The sequence below is a fragment of the Ischnura elegans genome, chromosome 11 (assembly GCF_921293095.1).
Source record: "Ischnura elegans chromosome 11, ioIscEleg1.1, whole genome shotgun sequence".
NCBI classification, from domain to species: domain Eukaryota; kingdom Metazoa; phylum Arthropoda; class Insecta; order Odonata; family Coenagrionidae; genus Ischnura; species Ischnura elegans.
Genome location: NC_060256.1, coordinates 53,134,183 through 53,149,311, shown reverse-complemented (window position 1 = coordinate 53,149,311; position 15,129 = coordinate 53,134,183). Strand labels below are relative to the sequence as shown.

The 15,129-nt window shown below is 37.7% G+C and overlaps 1 protein-coding gene across 1 annotated transcript in view; it reads left to right on the top strand.

Moving 5' to 3' along the window:
• Positions 1-15,129, top strand: part of LOC124167752 (neuroendocrine convertase 2) — a 433,133-nt gene that overhangs the window by 237,544 nt on the left and 180,460 nt on the right. The gene's annotated exons all lie outside the window — the stretch shown is intronic.

The window sequence follows — 15,129 nt, the reverse complement described above, 5'->3', positions numbered from 1 at the left end:
ATTATTGGCCTTTCTTCACCTCGAATGAAATAAAAAGTCGAAGCATTCACGGGGGGGTGGAGTTTGTCATCATGTCTATAAAGGAATAAATTACACTCCCAAAAGACTTCAATCCATTTAAGAACGACCGGTTGCAATAGTTACGCCATTCTGAAGTTTTTGTGGGAGTGAATAAGTTTATTTTTCAAATGAATTCACCTAGAATAATTAAAACTTTGATGATTCGCCACGACCCAAATTTTCCGAACTAATTCCTCCATTTGACACGGGGTCGTACACTCAGTCCCAAAACCGCGGTTAATTAAAAGAACTCGGTAAATATAACTCGGAACTAGGGAAATATAAGTTAAAGACAAAAGAAAAATTCTCCGAGTATCGCTTTTTATATTGATTGTCAACGGATCCACCAATCACATATCAGCTTAATTACATTAAGAAACATAACAAGAAGGAAAATATATCCATTAAATGTAAGTAGAACAGAAAAAAATAAAAAGCTGAACTATTTAAAGGTAAATAAACAATTAAAGCATTTTACTAACTTAAAAATAGATTGATAGAATATGAAATAACCTATCTTTCTTTCAATACTTTTATGCTAGAGCTCAGGCTTTGCACGAAGACGTCTGCTACCAGTTGCATTATAATACAATTTAGGATATTTGTTAAATCTGCATATTTAAAGGTAAATAAACAATATTTTTGCAGACTGAAAACAATTCGAAAAATGTTTTAAAATAAGCGCGCACTCTTTGTAAATATGTGGCAACACCGTACGACAGATAAAACTGTAGCGGCAATGTCGAGAATGAGAACTGTTATAGATACTTGGTAGAAATGACGGCGTGGAGATAACTTAAAAACTGTAGGAACTGACTTTTTCCAGGTTGGTTGTCAAGGGTGGACGAAAGGGAAATGAAAAAAATTCTGGGTTCCACAATAGGGTGGTTTCCTATTATTTTTTTATTGCCTAAATCGAAAGATTATTACTCCTGGAGTACGTATTTCACGCTTTTAGATTTTTAAATGACGATATCTATTTTTCGCGATTAAATGAAAAGTGAAAATTTTCAAGCGCGCGAAAACGCGACGCTTAAGTATGAATGTCGGGAAGTCTCTCCGCGTGACGTATTTCTGGTTCCCCCTCCCGCCCTGCGAGGTGACCTTGAGGCGAGGCTTAGCGCTGATACGACGCAGGCTGCTAGCGGCTAGCCTAGTACCCTGCTGACTGGTAGCGCTTGGCTTAAATAAGGATTATTAATAACTTATCAAACGAGGAAAACTTTCCGACCTTAGCCAGTTTTAATAAGTGATTGTTAAGACATGTTTCCCTGAGCTCTGCGCCTCATGCATGCAATGGTAACCTCAGACTACGTATAACTCCTATCTTCTCGTATAGAAACTAGGTCCCTGTGACGTCACGTGGAGTGGCATCGCATGGGCGCCAATCTGGCCCTTTTCAAATGAGGATAAAAATGGACCATTGCCATTCGTCTAACCCGGTATTTCTAAAACAAAATAATTTGTATAATATGAATACACTAATGGTGGGTAACGAATCGCAATCAATGCCTTTCGTTTTCTTTGATGAAGGAAACCACCCTATTACGGAAAATCTTGTATTCCCTACAACAGAAGTGCTGAAAGTGCGAAAATGGAAGGCAAATTTGACTACTCAAATTTCGTACGTAAGTAGCACGTAATTCACGCTACTAAATTATATACGAAGACCAAATGTGCAAACGTACTTAAGTAGTAAACTTTGTAGCTGCATTGGTTTAATACAGGAATAATAAAATGCGACAACAAAATGAATCTGACTTAGTAACTCCCTGAAAAAGACACATTACTTCTGCTTCTGTGTTATATAGTGACAATACTGAATATTATGGAGTCGATTCGAAATTTTCCTCATATTTCCAGCAAAAATTGAGATTTTCTTCTTCCGAGTGTTCCAGAGTGCTGGAAACCCAGTTAGTACTTGTTTCAATCCGGTAAGTAAAACTTTAGTGTTCATATCTTCCATTAGAAAGGATTATTTATTCAACTCTCACAACCTTACGTGTTTGGTGCCATGTGAAAAGCTCAAGTTTCAAAAGAGTCCGACGAGAGACTTTATCGGAAACTAAGCGCAAGGACTGCGAACTTTAATTCATGCGAGACCTTGCGGGTATCTCTGAGTAAATTAACCTGCAAATTTCCGGACTCCCAAACTTTAATGCAAACCTCGAACTGAAAGGATACCTTGAGGTGAGAATTACTCACGCCTTAAGAAGTTTTCGCCGACCATTCAACTCAAGTACTCACCTCTAACTCTTTATAATTAATCATAAAAACATAAGTGCTGTTTTCCCACGCGGAACACTTTGCGACTACAAAACATGTACCGTAAAAGGTCATATAAAAGGTTTTATTCACCAACTTTACTGCGCAGTGCGATAGAGTTGAAAAAAGGCTTTCCCGGCGTATGCGCGTAGTGGATGTTTCTCGGGTGCTCCACCGGGTAATCTCCTCCACGGCTACCGACGTTTCGGGGTACGAGTCTTAATCCATCCTCATTAATGCATTATCATAATATACAGTGGATTCGGAAACCCAGGTTGGACCCACATGGGGAACACTCTCGAGAGCCGGGAACCAAGTCAGAGACTTATACGCCCGCGCCATCACAAGAGGGAAAGGACAGAGGAAGGGAAAAGGGTGGGAGCCATCGCCGCGATGAGAGCCCGACGACTCCTCCAGGGGAAGGATAGGGAAGGAAGGGAGGGACGGGAAAACCCTCGGCGCTATAGAAGCGACCAAGGCCCTCTATTCCCGAAACCATACTTAAATGTTTCTACAGAAAAGAAAGATTTTCCTATGAGGAAGAAAAATGCTACGATTTTCCGTTTTTTTATCATAATATACAGTAATACATATATGCATAGAGATACAGTAAAATAATTATCATGCAGCCATGAGGATGGAGTACGACTTTGGCCCCGAAATGTCGGCAGCCATGGAGGAGAATTACATCTACATAATACCCCCCAAACCGCCTAAAAGGAGTGTGGCACGGTGTGTTAGGACACCAGCCATTTGCACACAAAAAATAAATACTCTAACGAAATCACGACTTGCGTTTATTTATGTCCTTTATGGTTTGGGGGAAAAGGAATTCCCATTTCTATCCGTTCGGCAAAATATCTCTCTTAATCTCTCTCTCTCTATCTCGCTTCTATCGGACCTGGAAATATAGTGTCGCTCTAATATTATGTTCTCCGTGTTGCTATTAAAGATTTTCATTCTCAATTGTTCAAACAATCTAAGCCTAGCGCGCAGCCTCCAAGTCTCCAGCAGCTCCCAGCCTAATTCGCTTAACATCTGGGTAACGCTGTCTATACGCCCGTAGCAGTTTTTGACGAAACGCGCAGCCTTCCTTTGTATTTTATTCAGTTCGCGGTATAAGTCTTTCTGCATCTGCATGCGCTCGCTGCATATTCAAGGTGCGGTCGGACGAATGCGAAGTAACACCTTTTTTTTACTTTCTCATCCGAAAATCTTCCCACAATATGCTTACCGAATCCTAATTTCTTCAGGGCTGTGCCGCAAATATTCCTTAGATGTGTTCCCCATGACTGGTTCGAGGTTATCGTAACTCCTAGGTACTTAACTTCGTCTGTTGCCTTTATGCTACTGCCATCCACAGCATAAACATGATTTAAATTGGACGAATCTGCAAAAAATGCACCGACATGCATTTTCTCAGATTAAGTTCGAGTCCCCACCCTTGGCTCCACAAATAAACATTGTTTAAATCCGATGTTAGAATTTCATAGTGAGAGTGAGCATAGTGAGATGAGCCTTTACTACTAGGTGATAGAGTTTGAAAAATAAAGATACCTGTACTTTCCCATTTCTGTATCTATTGCATATGACTCTTAACTGTTCGCGGCGAAAAATCAACGGCCATGTCCGTTTTGCAGAAAAATTGATAACGTTAAGACGTACATTCTTGATTAAATCTTCTCGGGATTGGCTCCGGTTAAGGCAGTGAATTAGATAAATTTCATTGAATCGTAGGAATTATAATCATTACATTCGGGTTTGGCATCGTTTAAGGCCTTAAACAGCCTTACCCGGTTCCAAACCTGAGAATATTTCATCAACAGTATACGCCGGGAAAGTTTACGATCTTTTACGCATATTCCTGCTTCAGTTGTGAACCACAGGCTTTACGTTCGTACGCGATGCGTTCGATTATTCCGATACCAACGCAAAATTTTATTCATGCAGCTTTGGCCCATTTTATATTCCTTCATGCATCAGCCTTTAGCTCATCTATCACTAACTTCACTTTCAATAATTTGGCATATCATGCAAATTTTTCATTTGAAAACCTCCACTTCCAACATATATCAATTAAGTGTGTTCTCTCCATCGAAACAGGCACAGATGCCATCTGCCACCGTACTGCAAAAACAAAATTCACTGGTTTAGGTTGAAATTTTTTCCCCATGTGACAGGTACAATATATCATTACGGTATGCGGAAGCGAAAAGGTGTACCTAATTTAGCACGATATAATATACAGTATGAAATACGTTATGTGTGTGGATTAAAAACATTCTGTTTGTGTTATTCCTGACATGATAATATCAATTAAATTAGGAGTGTGATTTTTTACTTTTAAAAAAATTGACGAAGGGTATAACGCGATGAGAAGGAGAGGTGGGGTATGAATCTGAAAGATACTTATATTACCTCATTAGACGTACTCACTTCATGCTGAGAAAGAAACGTTGAGGAAAAACTTTCAATCGACTACCTCTATATGTAATTTTATAAATCTTAGAAATATTTTCCATAAATATGCATAAAATGTATGATGATAAAAACTGTCAATCAATCAGTCATTGAATTAAAATTCTTCCACTTTTTCACATAAAATGTCCAAACCGATAGTCGTATGTAAAAAATTGAAATTAAGAGGCGAGGTAGAAAATATTCCACCTCTAATAAAGAGCATTTTAACAATGTTTCGCATTTAAAAATGAATCTTCACTATTATAATTGAATGTAAATGAACAAGGTTCAAGATAAAAAATATTTTTTAATAAATGCAGAAATGAAAGTTGAACATCGCACGGTTCTATAGAAGAGGACATGAACATCGAATTAAATCCTTCACGGATTGATTTTCCAGGATACGATTTCCTAGCAGCGTAAATAAATCCAATGATTCTCACGGAGAAACCTGCGAATCTGATTGTCTTCCGTTATAAAATGGATTGAAGAAGATGGCGCACATCTCCTCGGTATCAATTCCATTTCTACCGTTGCTTGGGCAGAAACGATTCGTTTTTAGAATCATGAGATCTCTCCACGTTCGCTACTTGAAGTGATTTTCTTAGAGCACTCACATTCAAACGTTCCATCCCCGTGAAACGCGACGGTCCTTTTTTATTTTGATTCGATGGTAAATTACATTTTCAGAACGAATCCTGCGGTGTTAAGTACAAAGGTGCACCGACATTACATGTCTGGAATTTAATTTTAAAGTTGATTTTGATAGATGAACAAACTTCAGATCAATATATATATATAATGAAGAAGGATTTCGTTCTTTCCCGGCGAATGCTGTTGATGAAATCTTCTCGGGAAATCAGCCGGGTGATGATGGCCATTGCTGCCAACGTTTCGATGGCCTTCTCTGCCATCGTCTTCAGGGCGAACGCCCTGAAGCCCTGAAGATTCGCCCTGAAGACGATGGCAGAGAAGGCCATCGAAACGTTGGCAGCAATGGCCATCATCACCCGGCTGATTTCCCGAGAGGATTTCATCAATATATATATAATTATTATTGCGCAACGGAAAAATATGATAGCAAAGATACCTCCATCAAAAATTTTGCCGTTATTTTCTGCGGATGCAACTATCAAAAATAAATTCTCAAGGATTTTCCCTATTAGACTCAAAACATAGTTATGACATACACACTGATTGTGATTTAGATCCGATTGATTGACGGCACAACAAATCAAGATTAACATTTAAATCATGATAATTATCAATTAAACACTCAAAAAAGCTTAGACGTTCCATCAATTATTCAAATAATGTCAGTCATTGAATTCTAATGCTTCCTAATTTCCACTTCCTTGGCCCATTAAAGGATGACATTAGTGATAGACATTCTGAGGACGAGGAGGAGGTGATTCACTCGGTGAAGAAATGGCCCAGTGGGCAGAAAAAGGAAAAAGGAAAAACCAACAGGGAATACACGCCCTGGCTTCACACTAAATGAAGGCTATAGAAAGGGACGGAAATTAACTGAAAAAATAGGGTTTGTAGCTGAAACATCATTATTTCATGTGTGTAATTCTCTTTATGTGCGATTAATAAATGTCGAAGAAAACAAATATGGTGAATCATATTCTGGGAAACCCTCGCAACATTTAACAAACAACATTTAAATAATATTTGGCTTTAAAAATCAATTTCCTCACTTTCACAATTGAATGTAAAAGAACGAAGTTAAAGAGGAGAAACATTTTTGATAATCAAGCGTAAAGTATTCAAATTCAAGTATTCAAGGCACTGCGCACTGAATTTCTTACTGTTGGCATAGTTCCAAAGGCTCCAAAAAAAAGTGAATCGTTCATGATAGTAAATGTCCTAGTTACTGCACCTCTTCAACAGAATTTAATATATACAGAGGGCTCAAAAATCAATATATCAAGGAAAATTAATCCATAAAACTAAACCAAAAAAAGCTATTAAAAACTGAAGAGGTTAGGTTCAAGTAGATAGACTTAAATCGACTTTTTTCCCATCAATTTCAGTTCATCAAAGAATGAAATCCACAATGACTTAACATAGCTATTTTTGCTTCTATTTTCCACAGATTAACATCTTAATTAGTCAAAAAAATATTTTAAAAATGTTCATCCAACCTCTGTCGTTCCGGCATTGTATAGCCTGCTAAGTCAAAATTTTCGGTAGTCCAATTTGACTTGGTAATTTCTCTTAAAATATTTCCAGAGATAATGAGTCAAATAAATTAGATGTAGCCGGCATTGAGTTAAATTTTTTTTATGATTTCCCCCCCATGGGATTTGTCAGATGTCATTTAAACGTAACAATAAGAGACGTGTTAACATAAAAAGGTTGGCAGGAACAATTATCTCCTTTCCGCTTCATGAACACTGCCACTCAATCAAAACGAACACCTTAATTATCCGCATTGTGATCGGATTCTTTCAAAACATTTTTTGCACGATAATATTGCTCTATCAGTCGTGACTGACGGCTGCATTGTGGACGATTAATGAATGCTTTGACGGGCGACGGGAATAATAACCGCTTCCCCCGCAAAAAAAAATTAATAGAGATGGCAATGGGCAGCAATAGGGAGATTTCATCAACAGCTCGATCGAGAATGAGTGTTTTGAAATAGAAACTTTATGCATGACATATGGAAACAAGACAAAGTGATATAATACATCGAGAAAAAGCGGCTACACTAAGGATAGAGAACTTAGTGGCAAGAAAAAAAAAGAATCAATTGATAAAAATTCCTCTGCACTTCATGAAACAAGTGACTTTGTACGCATTAACGTTCACGGGTGCAAATTTATATACACTAAGGATGAAGTTAGCAGTGAAAAAATATTTGGCTTAGCCGAGACTCGAACCCGGAAGTTAGCTCTGAGAAGATAGCATGCTGGTGTAAGTGCCTAACACACCTTATCGGAAATCCGGAGATACGTGTTCGAATCCCGGCTAATTCGAATACTTTTTCATGGCAAACTTCGTCCTTAGTGTACATATTATTTCAACATATAATCCGGCAATAAGCTCCAGCTATACATTTAACATTATTTTATATCTAACATAGCAATATTCTTTAAACAGAAATGTGTATCTCCTGAATATCCAAGGATTGTCTGGAATTTACCATTGCAGTCACAAATTTTTGTCCGTCTTGATAGTCTTTTACAGTTTAAATCTCTCAATAGTACTTTTTTTTCCTTTCAATGTAAAACTTACAAAAAATTTAATACGCAAGAACACCCACCTTTTGGCGATTTTTCCGAAAAAATGAAGAATTCATTATCTTCGGGTTTATTGAGGGGGGTAGACTGATTTCATCACATTCATTGCTAAATTTATTCCGCACAAGTTCCTAGTGATATAACTACTGTCATTTCCTTTGCAAAAAATTGCCTTTTTCTTGAAGATATACGTCATCCGAAAACACTAAGATAATACGTTCAATTAGTCTATTTTTCTCTCTTAAATCGAAAAATCCTTCACAGATTAAAATTTCACATGGGTCTTTCTCTCAACTCAAACGAGCAATAAAATTCTTTTTATATCCTGTGAAAGGCATGAAGTATTGAGTGTCTCCATGATGTTGTAATCCTTAATGCTACGGAATCCCTCCCTCTCTCTCTCTATCTCGATCTTCCTTCTTCGAAGAAATGCGGAAAGGGTGTGAAATGGATCGTGGGGTGGCGTAGTCATGGCAACCCAGCCCCGTTTCCCCAATTCTCCCGAGTCATTTGAGCTTTACGTCTCTCCTCGCGACTCTGTCACGTGAGTGAGGACGACAACAAAAGCAACACTTTGCAGCAGTGAGCGCTCGGATATTTCCGGCCTTCTCCAAATACATAGTTCCTGCCACTTCTGTCAATCAATTTGAAAGATAGAACTCCTGCAAATACTATTGACCACTATGACGTTGTATTTCTTGGTACCGATTTCGGATTGCTCTTCATAAGCCTGAATAACGCGATCATTTTTTCCATCCCTTTCGAGGGACAGTTCCAGCGATCGCTGAAATGATGGCGGAAAAAACGACCGTTTCTCGCGATCATTTTCCGCGATGACGTTAATTAATGAAAATCCCATCCCTTTTTCCATCATTCGGCTCGTCCCTTTTTCCTTCTCCCATTGAATACAGCCGAAAAAGAACTTTTGAGGCTAAATCGAGCTTGACTAACAATAATTGTAGAAGCCAAGCAAAACTACTACTAGCCATCATCTCTGGTCAAAATCTGCAAACGGCTAACCTATCGGAATGAGAAATCCAAGAACACTAAGCTGACGTAACAAAGAGCGCAACCACAATCTTTTCTGCATTTTCCAAGCGATTTTCATCACAAGATCTCGTTAGTACGCCTATCTTTTTTTCATGCTCTCTCCAATGCACAGGTTGATTGCATGGAGCCAGTCAGGTAAGATAATACGTTTCACACGACTACCGTAGAAAATGTTTGTTTCCTACGGTATTCGTGTAAATCGTAAGGCATATTTTGCATGAAATGTGTCGCAAATGTGCAGCCTTGGATACATATTATAAAGGAATTAATCACATTAATCTATAGAATACTTCAATGAAGCCTACAGGACGCGAAAGGGAACAATAAAATATTCAATATTGTATCATACTTGCGTTTTAATCTAAATTCCTACTTGAACTGTCCATTATAACTAATGTTGCATCATCTAATGTTGCAACTAAAGTAACATCAAAAATGCATAAATTTTCAGCTCTATTCAGGAAATATTTAAACTAAGTGTACTTTGTGCTGTAAAGTTTAATGTCAAAATATTTAGTTGCCACAATAATTATGATTAAGTAGAAAATGTTCACATTTTTAAAATGACAAGTCTTGAAATTTAATTTTTCCCATAAGCAGCTCTAAGTTAGTAAAGGTCAAATCTATAGGAAAGGCTTGCAACAGCTTAAAGCCAACGCTAAAATTATTGAACACCCAAATCTATTCTGAGTTTTTCTCGATGATTTATTTCGCTATGGCTATGCCATCTTGAGCTCTAATATCAACGTCTTCATCTCAGCCACACCGTCAGAGCTCTGAGGCCACATTCGATTAGGGATAAAAGCCAACCAGTACATGGGGCAGAAGTATGTAGTAGAGTTGGTTGACCTCTTTGATTATGACTTAGGGGGAACCACTAAGTGGGGTGACCAAAAGCAGATAGCTCCACCGACAATGGTTTCCTCTCCATTAAACACAGGAGTGCCCAGAAAAAATGTCTCTTGCCTCAAGGAGTAGGACCACAATCATGAGATGAAAAGCAATACGATAACAAGACAGATATTCTACTAACGACTATTTCCTCGCGAGTGTAATAACACGATATAACTCATCAAATTTGGGCACTTAAATGATTCTTTCTTTAGGTAGTGGCGTAAAAAAACAACTAAAAATAAGCTACACCGCGTAATCTAGTACCAGGCATTAAAACCTTCGAATCAAAACAATTTGTACTTTAATGATAAATCAACCTGAGCACTTTCGATGAAACTCGTAAATAAAGCTTCCAAACGCGCTAATGCTATGAAACTTACAGAAACGTAAGAAGTGGTAATTTTGCAATTATATAATTTGATCATCGAAATTCGCACACCTAATAAATTACTAGAGTCAGGAAAATGCACACATAACTAGTAAATAAAATGCCCACACATGAAGAAGATAGGAAGAAAAAGTCAGAAAAACGAAATGAAAGTTAAAAAATAGTTTGATCACCAAAATTGGCATTGCTGCCCGAGCGAGGAAAATAATCATAAGACTAAGAAGTAAAGTGGCCAGTTATAAAAAAGTTATGACACTAATAATGAAATTAAATTGACGGATGCTTAAAAAAATCGTTTAATCACAAAGAATAAGCACAGGATTGAAAAGATCAAAGTCGAAGAAATAAATTAGCACCGCTACGAGAGCAAGGAAAATAAACATATAACTAAGAAAAAAATTACCAAGAATAGAAAAGTTATAAAACTCTAATAAAATTTACAGATGTAAAAAATAGTATAATTATTAGATACTAATACATGATTTAAAATCACACAACAAAAGAAATGCAATACCACACCTACCAGAGCAAGGAAAAAAACGCATTACTAAGAAGTAAAATTGTAACTTATAAAAAAAGCTGTGATACAGAGAAATGACGAATGTGAAAAATAGCTTAATTATAAGAAATTAACACCGAATTTTCAATCTCACAGTTAAATTAATAAATTAGAATAGCTCCCATACCAAGGAAAATTAATATATAACCAAAAAATAAAATTTGCAGATATAAAAAAGTTATGAAACTCACAGGATATTGAAGACAGATAAAAACTACTTAATTTGAAGGCAAAAGCATACCATTTAAAATCCCAAAGTAAAAGTTAAAAAACAGCACAGCTATAATAGTATGGAAAATAAACACATACCTAAGAAGTAACTTTGAAGCTATAAAAAAGCTATGATACAGAAAAATTACGAATGTGAAAAATAGTTAAACGACAATCAAAAAATTTTCAGAGGATTGAAAATACCTAAGAGAAATAAATACATTAGAACAGCTTCCATAGCATGGAAAATAAACACATAACTGAGAAGTAAAATTGCCAGTTATAAAAAATGTATGCAATTCACAAAAAATTGAAGGATTTAACCCTTTCTAACCCATAGCTGCTTCTGAGAGAAATCAAATTTCACGACTTTTCATTTTGAAAACTTGAAAATTTTGTACTCAATCATAATTATCTGGGCAGCTAAACATTTTTTCATTAAAATTTACACCACAAAATAATGCGTAGTTTAGATATTTCCTAAATAGCGCCGAAAATGTATACATTTTTTATGTTGCTTAGAAGCATAATTGGGTTATAACGGACTCGATTGTTTCTGGCTTTACTTTGTGAAAATCCATTCTGAACAATAAAAAGTTATGGTACTTTTTCACACGATTATAACTGTTATAAAATAACTGTTAATATAACGATTTCTGTACCTGATGATGTCGCCTCTGCGACGAAACCGGTCGTCTTGAATAAATCGTGCGAAAAAGTACCATAACTTTTATTGCTCGGGTTATAATGGGTTAAAAAATAGATTAATGATACAATATTAGCTCACACAGGCCGCGAAAACAATCACTTTCGGTCATCGGGGTAATAAGTTATGGGCTGCTATACATTGAGGGTGGGGTAACGGTGATAAAAATAACATAAGGGGTGACCAGGATGGACATATTTGTCTGTCGCAACGGGAGGACGTGGCGTAACGCCACGATGAAACGCACAATCCATTGAGTGTGGGAGATATTGGAGTGTCGGATCCGGTCGGGCGAACTGTGTCAACGAATGGCCACCACTCTCACGCGCGTTGCCTCCTCCGGGAGAGTCCCCTCACGCGAACAAAGGACACGGGCACTCATGTGCGCAGAGAGTCGCAGGTGGCGTCGAGTCATCTAAAAGAACTCGGCGGCCGAAGGGAAAAGAAGTATGTGTATTGGAGGAGCGTAGGGAGAGATGATGGAGTGGAATGAGTCGGCCTTAGTGGTTGCGGTTGCCTCTTAGAGTGTGTGCGTGCCAGGAAGAGTCTTTCGCCTTTGTGGTAAAAAAAATATATCTCCGCCATGTGCTAGTGAGAGAAAGAGAGTGCAAGGGAAGGGTTCTGCGAAGTGCGAGCTAACACTTGTATTTTACGAGGAGATGGGAGAGGGAGAGACATCGCTGATTGGAGTGCGGGGAAAGAGAGACTTTAGATTTGCTACAACGAGTGATTCGCAGCATTGGAGGGGAATGGATGAATAGTTCTTGACCTTCTTAAATTAGTAACGTACAGTTTCAATGTAATGGCATGCACAGTTTAATATATAGGTACTAATTATTATAGAAGGAGAAATGTACTAGGAAAAAACACACATAACAAGGAAATAAAAAGTCCGCTGTGATGAAGCTTAGAAGAAGAAGTCACACAATCGAAATGAATACTTAAAAATTGTTTTATCGCAAGTAATTGGCAGAGCTTTCTATAGAAATACAGTTTTATTAGTAAGGAAGGTCAGAAGAATATATATATTAACAACATATTAACTTAACATATTAATACTATATTAAAAACGTAAGCACAATTTACTTGTTAAAGGAATTCCATAAGACTTGGAAAAGTTGTTATTCAATGTCTTAAATAGTGGATGCAGAGGTGGCTTTAATTTGTTGTTTGTGGATGGGGTACATAACTTTCCGCTAAGTCTTGGTGGTATGAAATTCGAGCAGCTAAAGTCCAATATATGTAGAAAAGTGACTTTGTGACATTCATCAATGACTTTTTAGCATTACTTTTCATTCTTTAATTCATTCCCCGTCTTCCCGAAATCAGCACATATACGTTTATTACACCGGGAAATTATCAACAAACGGCAGTTAGCAGGCAACGAATTTACCCCACCGCCACAGAGGCTAGAAAGCCAATATATCCTACAGTCAGAAGACATACATAAAATGGAAGCTATTAGAAATTTGACAGTGACGGTTAATTAACACTGATGAATTTAAGAAGTTCCAAAAGAAAAGCATAGGACTTGTAAGACTAATTCTTTCACTACCATAGACTGAACTACAGGTAAATCAACGGCGTAAGTAACTAGGAGGAGCTAAGAAGAGTGGGAGAAAAGAGAACTCTTCTAAAACGCGTTAAGGAGAAGACGGGAAAACTTATTAGACTACTCAGCTTAGTAAAACCGCTTGTCTGTTTCCACACACTTGTATTTAAATCGACCATGGTTTCGGCAGCTATCGAGGATCACATTTCGGCACGAGTTGCCGAAACCATGGTCGGTTTAAATAAAAGTGTGTGGAAACAGACAAGTGGTTTTAACAAGCTGAATATCAAAGATTTCCACCGTATCACGCCGGACACTGTATCTTTTATTTGACTACATTTTGAGGCATGATGGCCTGATGAAGACTATCGTAGAAAGGTGGAAGGGAAGTAGGGCAAGGGACGGCCTCAAATGAGTTAAATAGGACAGGTTATAAAGCATGAAAAAGAGAAGAAATAAGCTCATAATTTTAATAAAATAAATAAGAAACAAAATACTGATTTAAAAAAGTAAAATTACAGTTAAAATTACGATTACTCCTAGTAAGACTGTCCACTCAAGAGACCACCTGGAAGCTGTCGAATATTGTAGTAAATATGTGGAATAATTGAGTCACAGAAATTGCTCAAGTTACAATTTGACTATCGATACATACTATTATAATTGCTGTAACAACCCATTGGTGTCATCATAAGCAGGCTACAACATAAGAGTGGCTGAATCAAAACAGGCAAATTATCGAACTTAATGACTTGAAGTTATCTATAGACCTAAGAAAAATCAGTGATATCAGTAAAGTAATCGTCGATTGCGAGCAAGTGGCGATTACAACAAAAGTAACGATTCCTCTTTCGCCATAAGGAGTAAATTACAAAAAAATACATTTCGTAAGAAGTAATCGTTCAAGAAAAATTACTGCTAAAGTAACCGTTACAAGTAATGCGATTACTTTTACTCGACTACTTGGCAACACTACCAATCGTAATGATGAGACTGCACCACACTGTCGTAATAATCATTCATAATAAACCGTTGGCATAATTTGAATCACTAAATTGCATTGACGGTTTGAAAAAGCATGTTGCATCCCTTTTCTTACAATCTCACCCCACAAAAATGAAGGGAAGCCCATCGTTGAATTGAAACGATTGGTTGAGTTGTATGAGGAATATAGGAGAGAAGACACGAAAACGTCCTCCAAATACATGAACACCCACAATATGGATCTATTTCACAAGCAGGAAGGTATCAAGAGGGGAAAAAAATAAATACTATCCACGGCACAAAAGGAAGAAAATATGATCCCCATAACCTCTCACACCGAACAATGGCCGAGCCCGCCTGAAGGGATTAACAGTCCAGCTGTCTAATTTGCCCTTTAGCCTTTAGCCCACGGGGTAAAAGCTTCACTCGATAATCCTCACGAACCCAGCCATTCGAGCGGGCGAGGCCACATCAAGTTCCACGGTCCGCAGAATCCATAAAGCATAGGGCCGTGCTTTATTCTGTAGCAGACAGTTCGCTGGTCGGGCGGAGAATTTTCAGAGAGAAAGAGAGGGAGACTGCGATATGCATGTGTGGAGAAATCGAGGCGTAATATTATTCCCTTTTCGTGGGTGAGGGGATTTCTATTTGACTGTGGGGGAGACCATTTGCTCCGATGCCCTTCGCTGGTCCCCATTAAAAATGAGTGGCAGTTAGGGGACGCGTATTGAAAAGCTCGGCTTTTCAAAA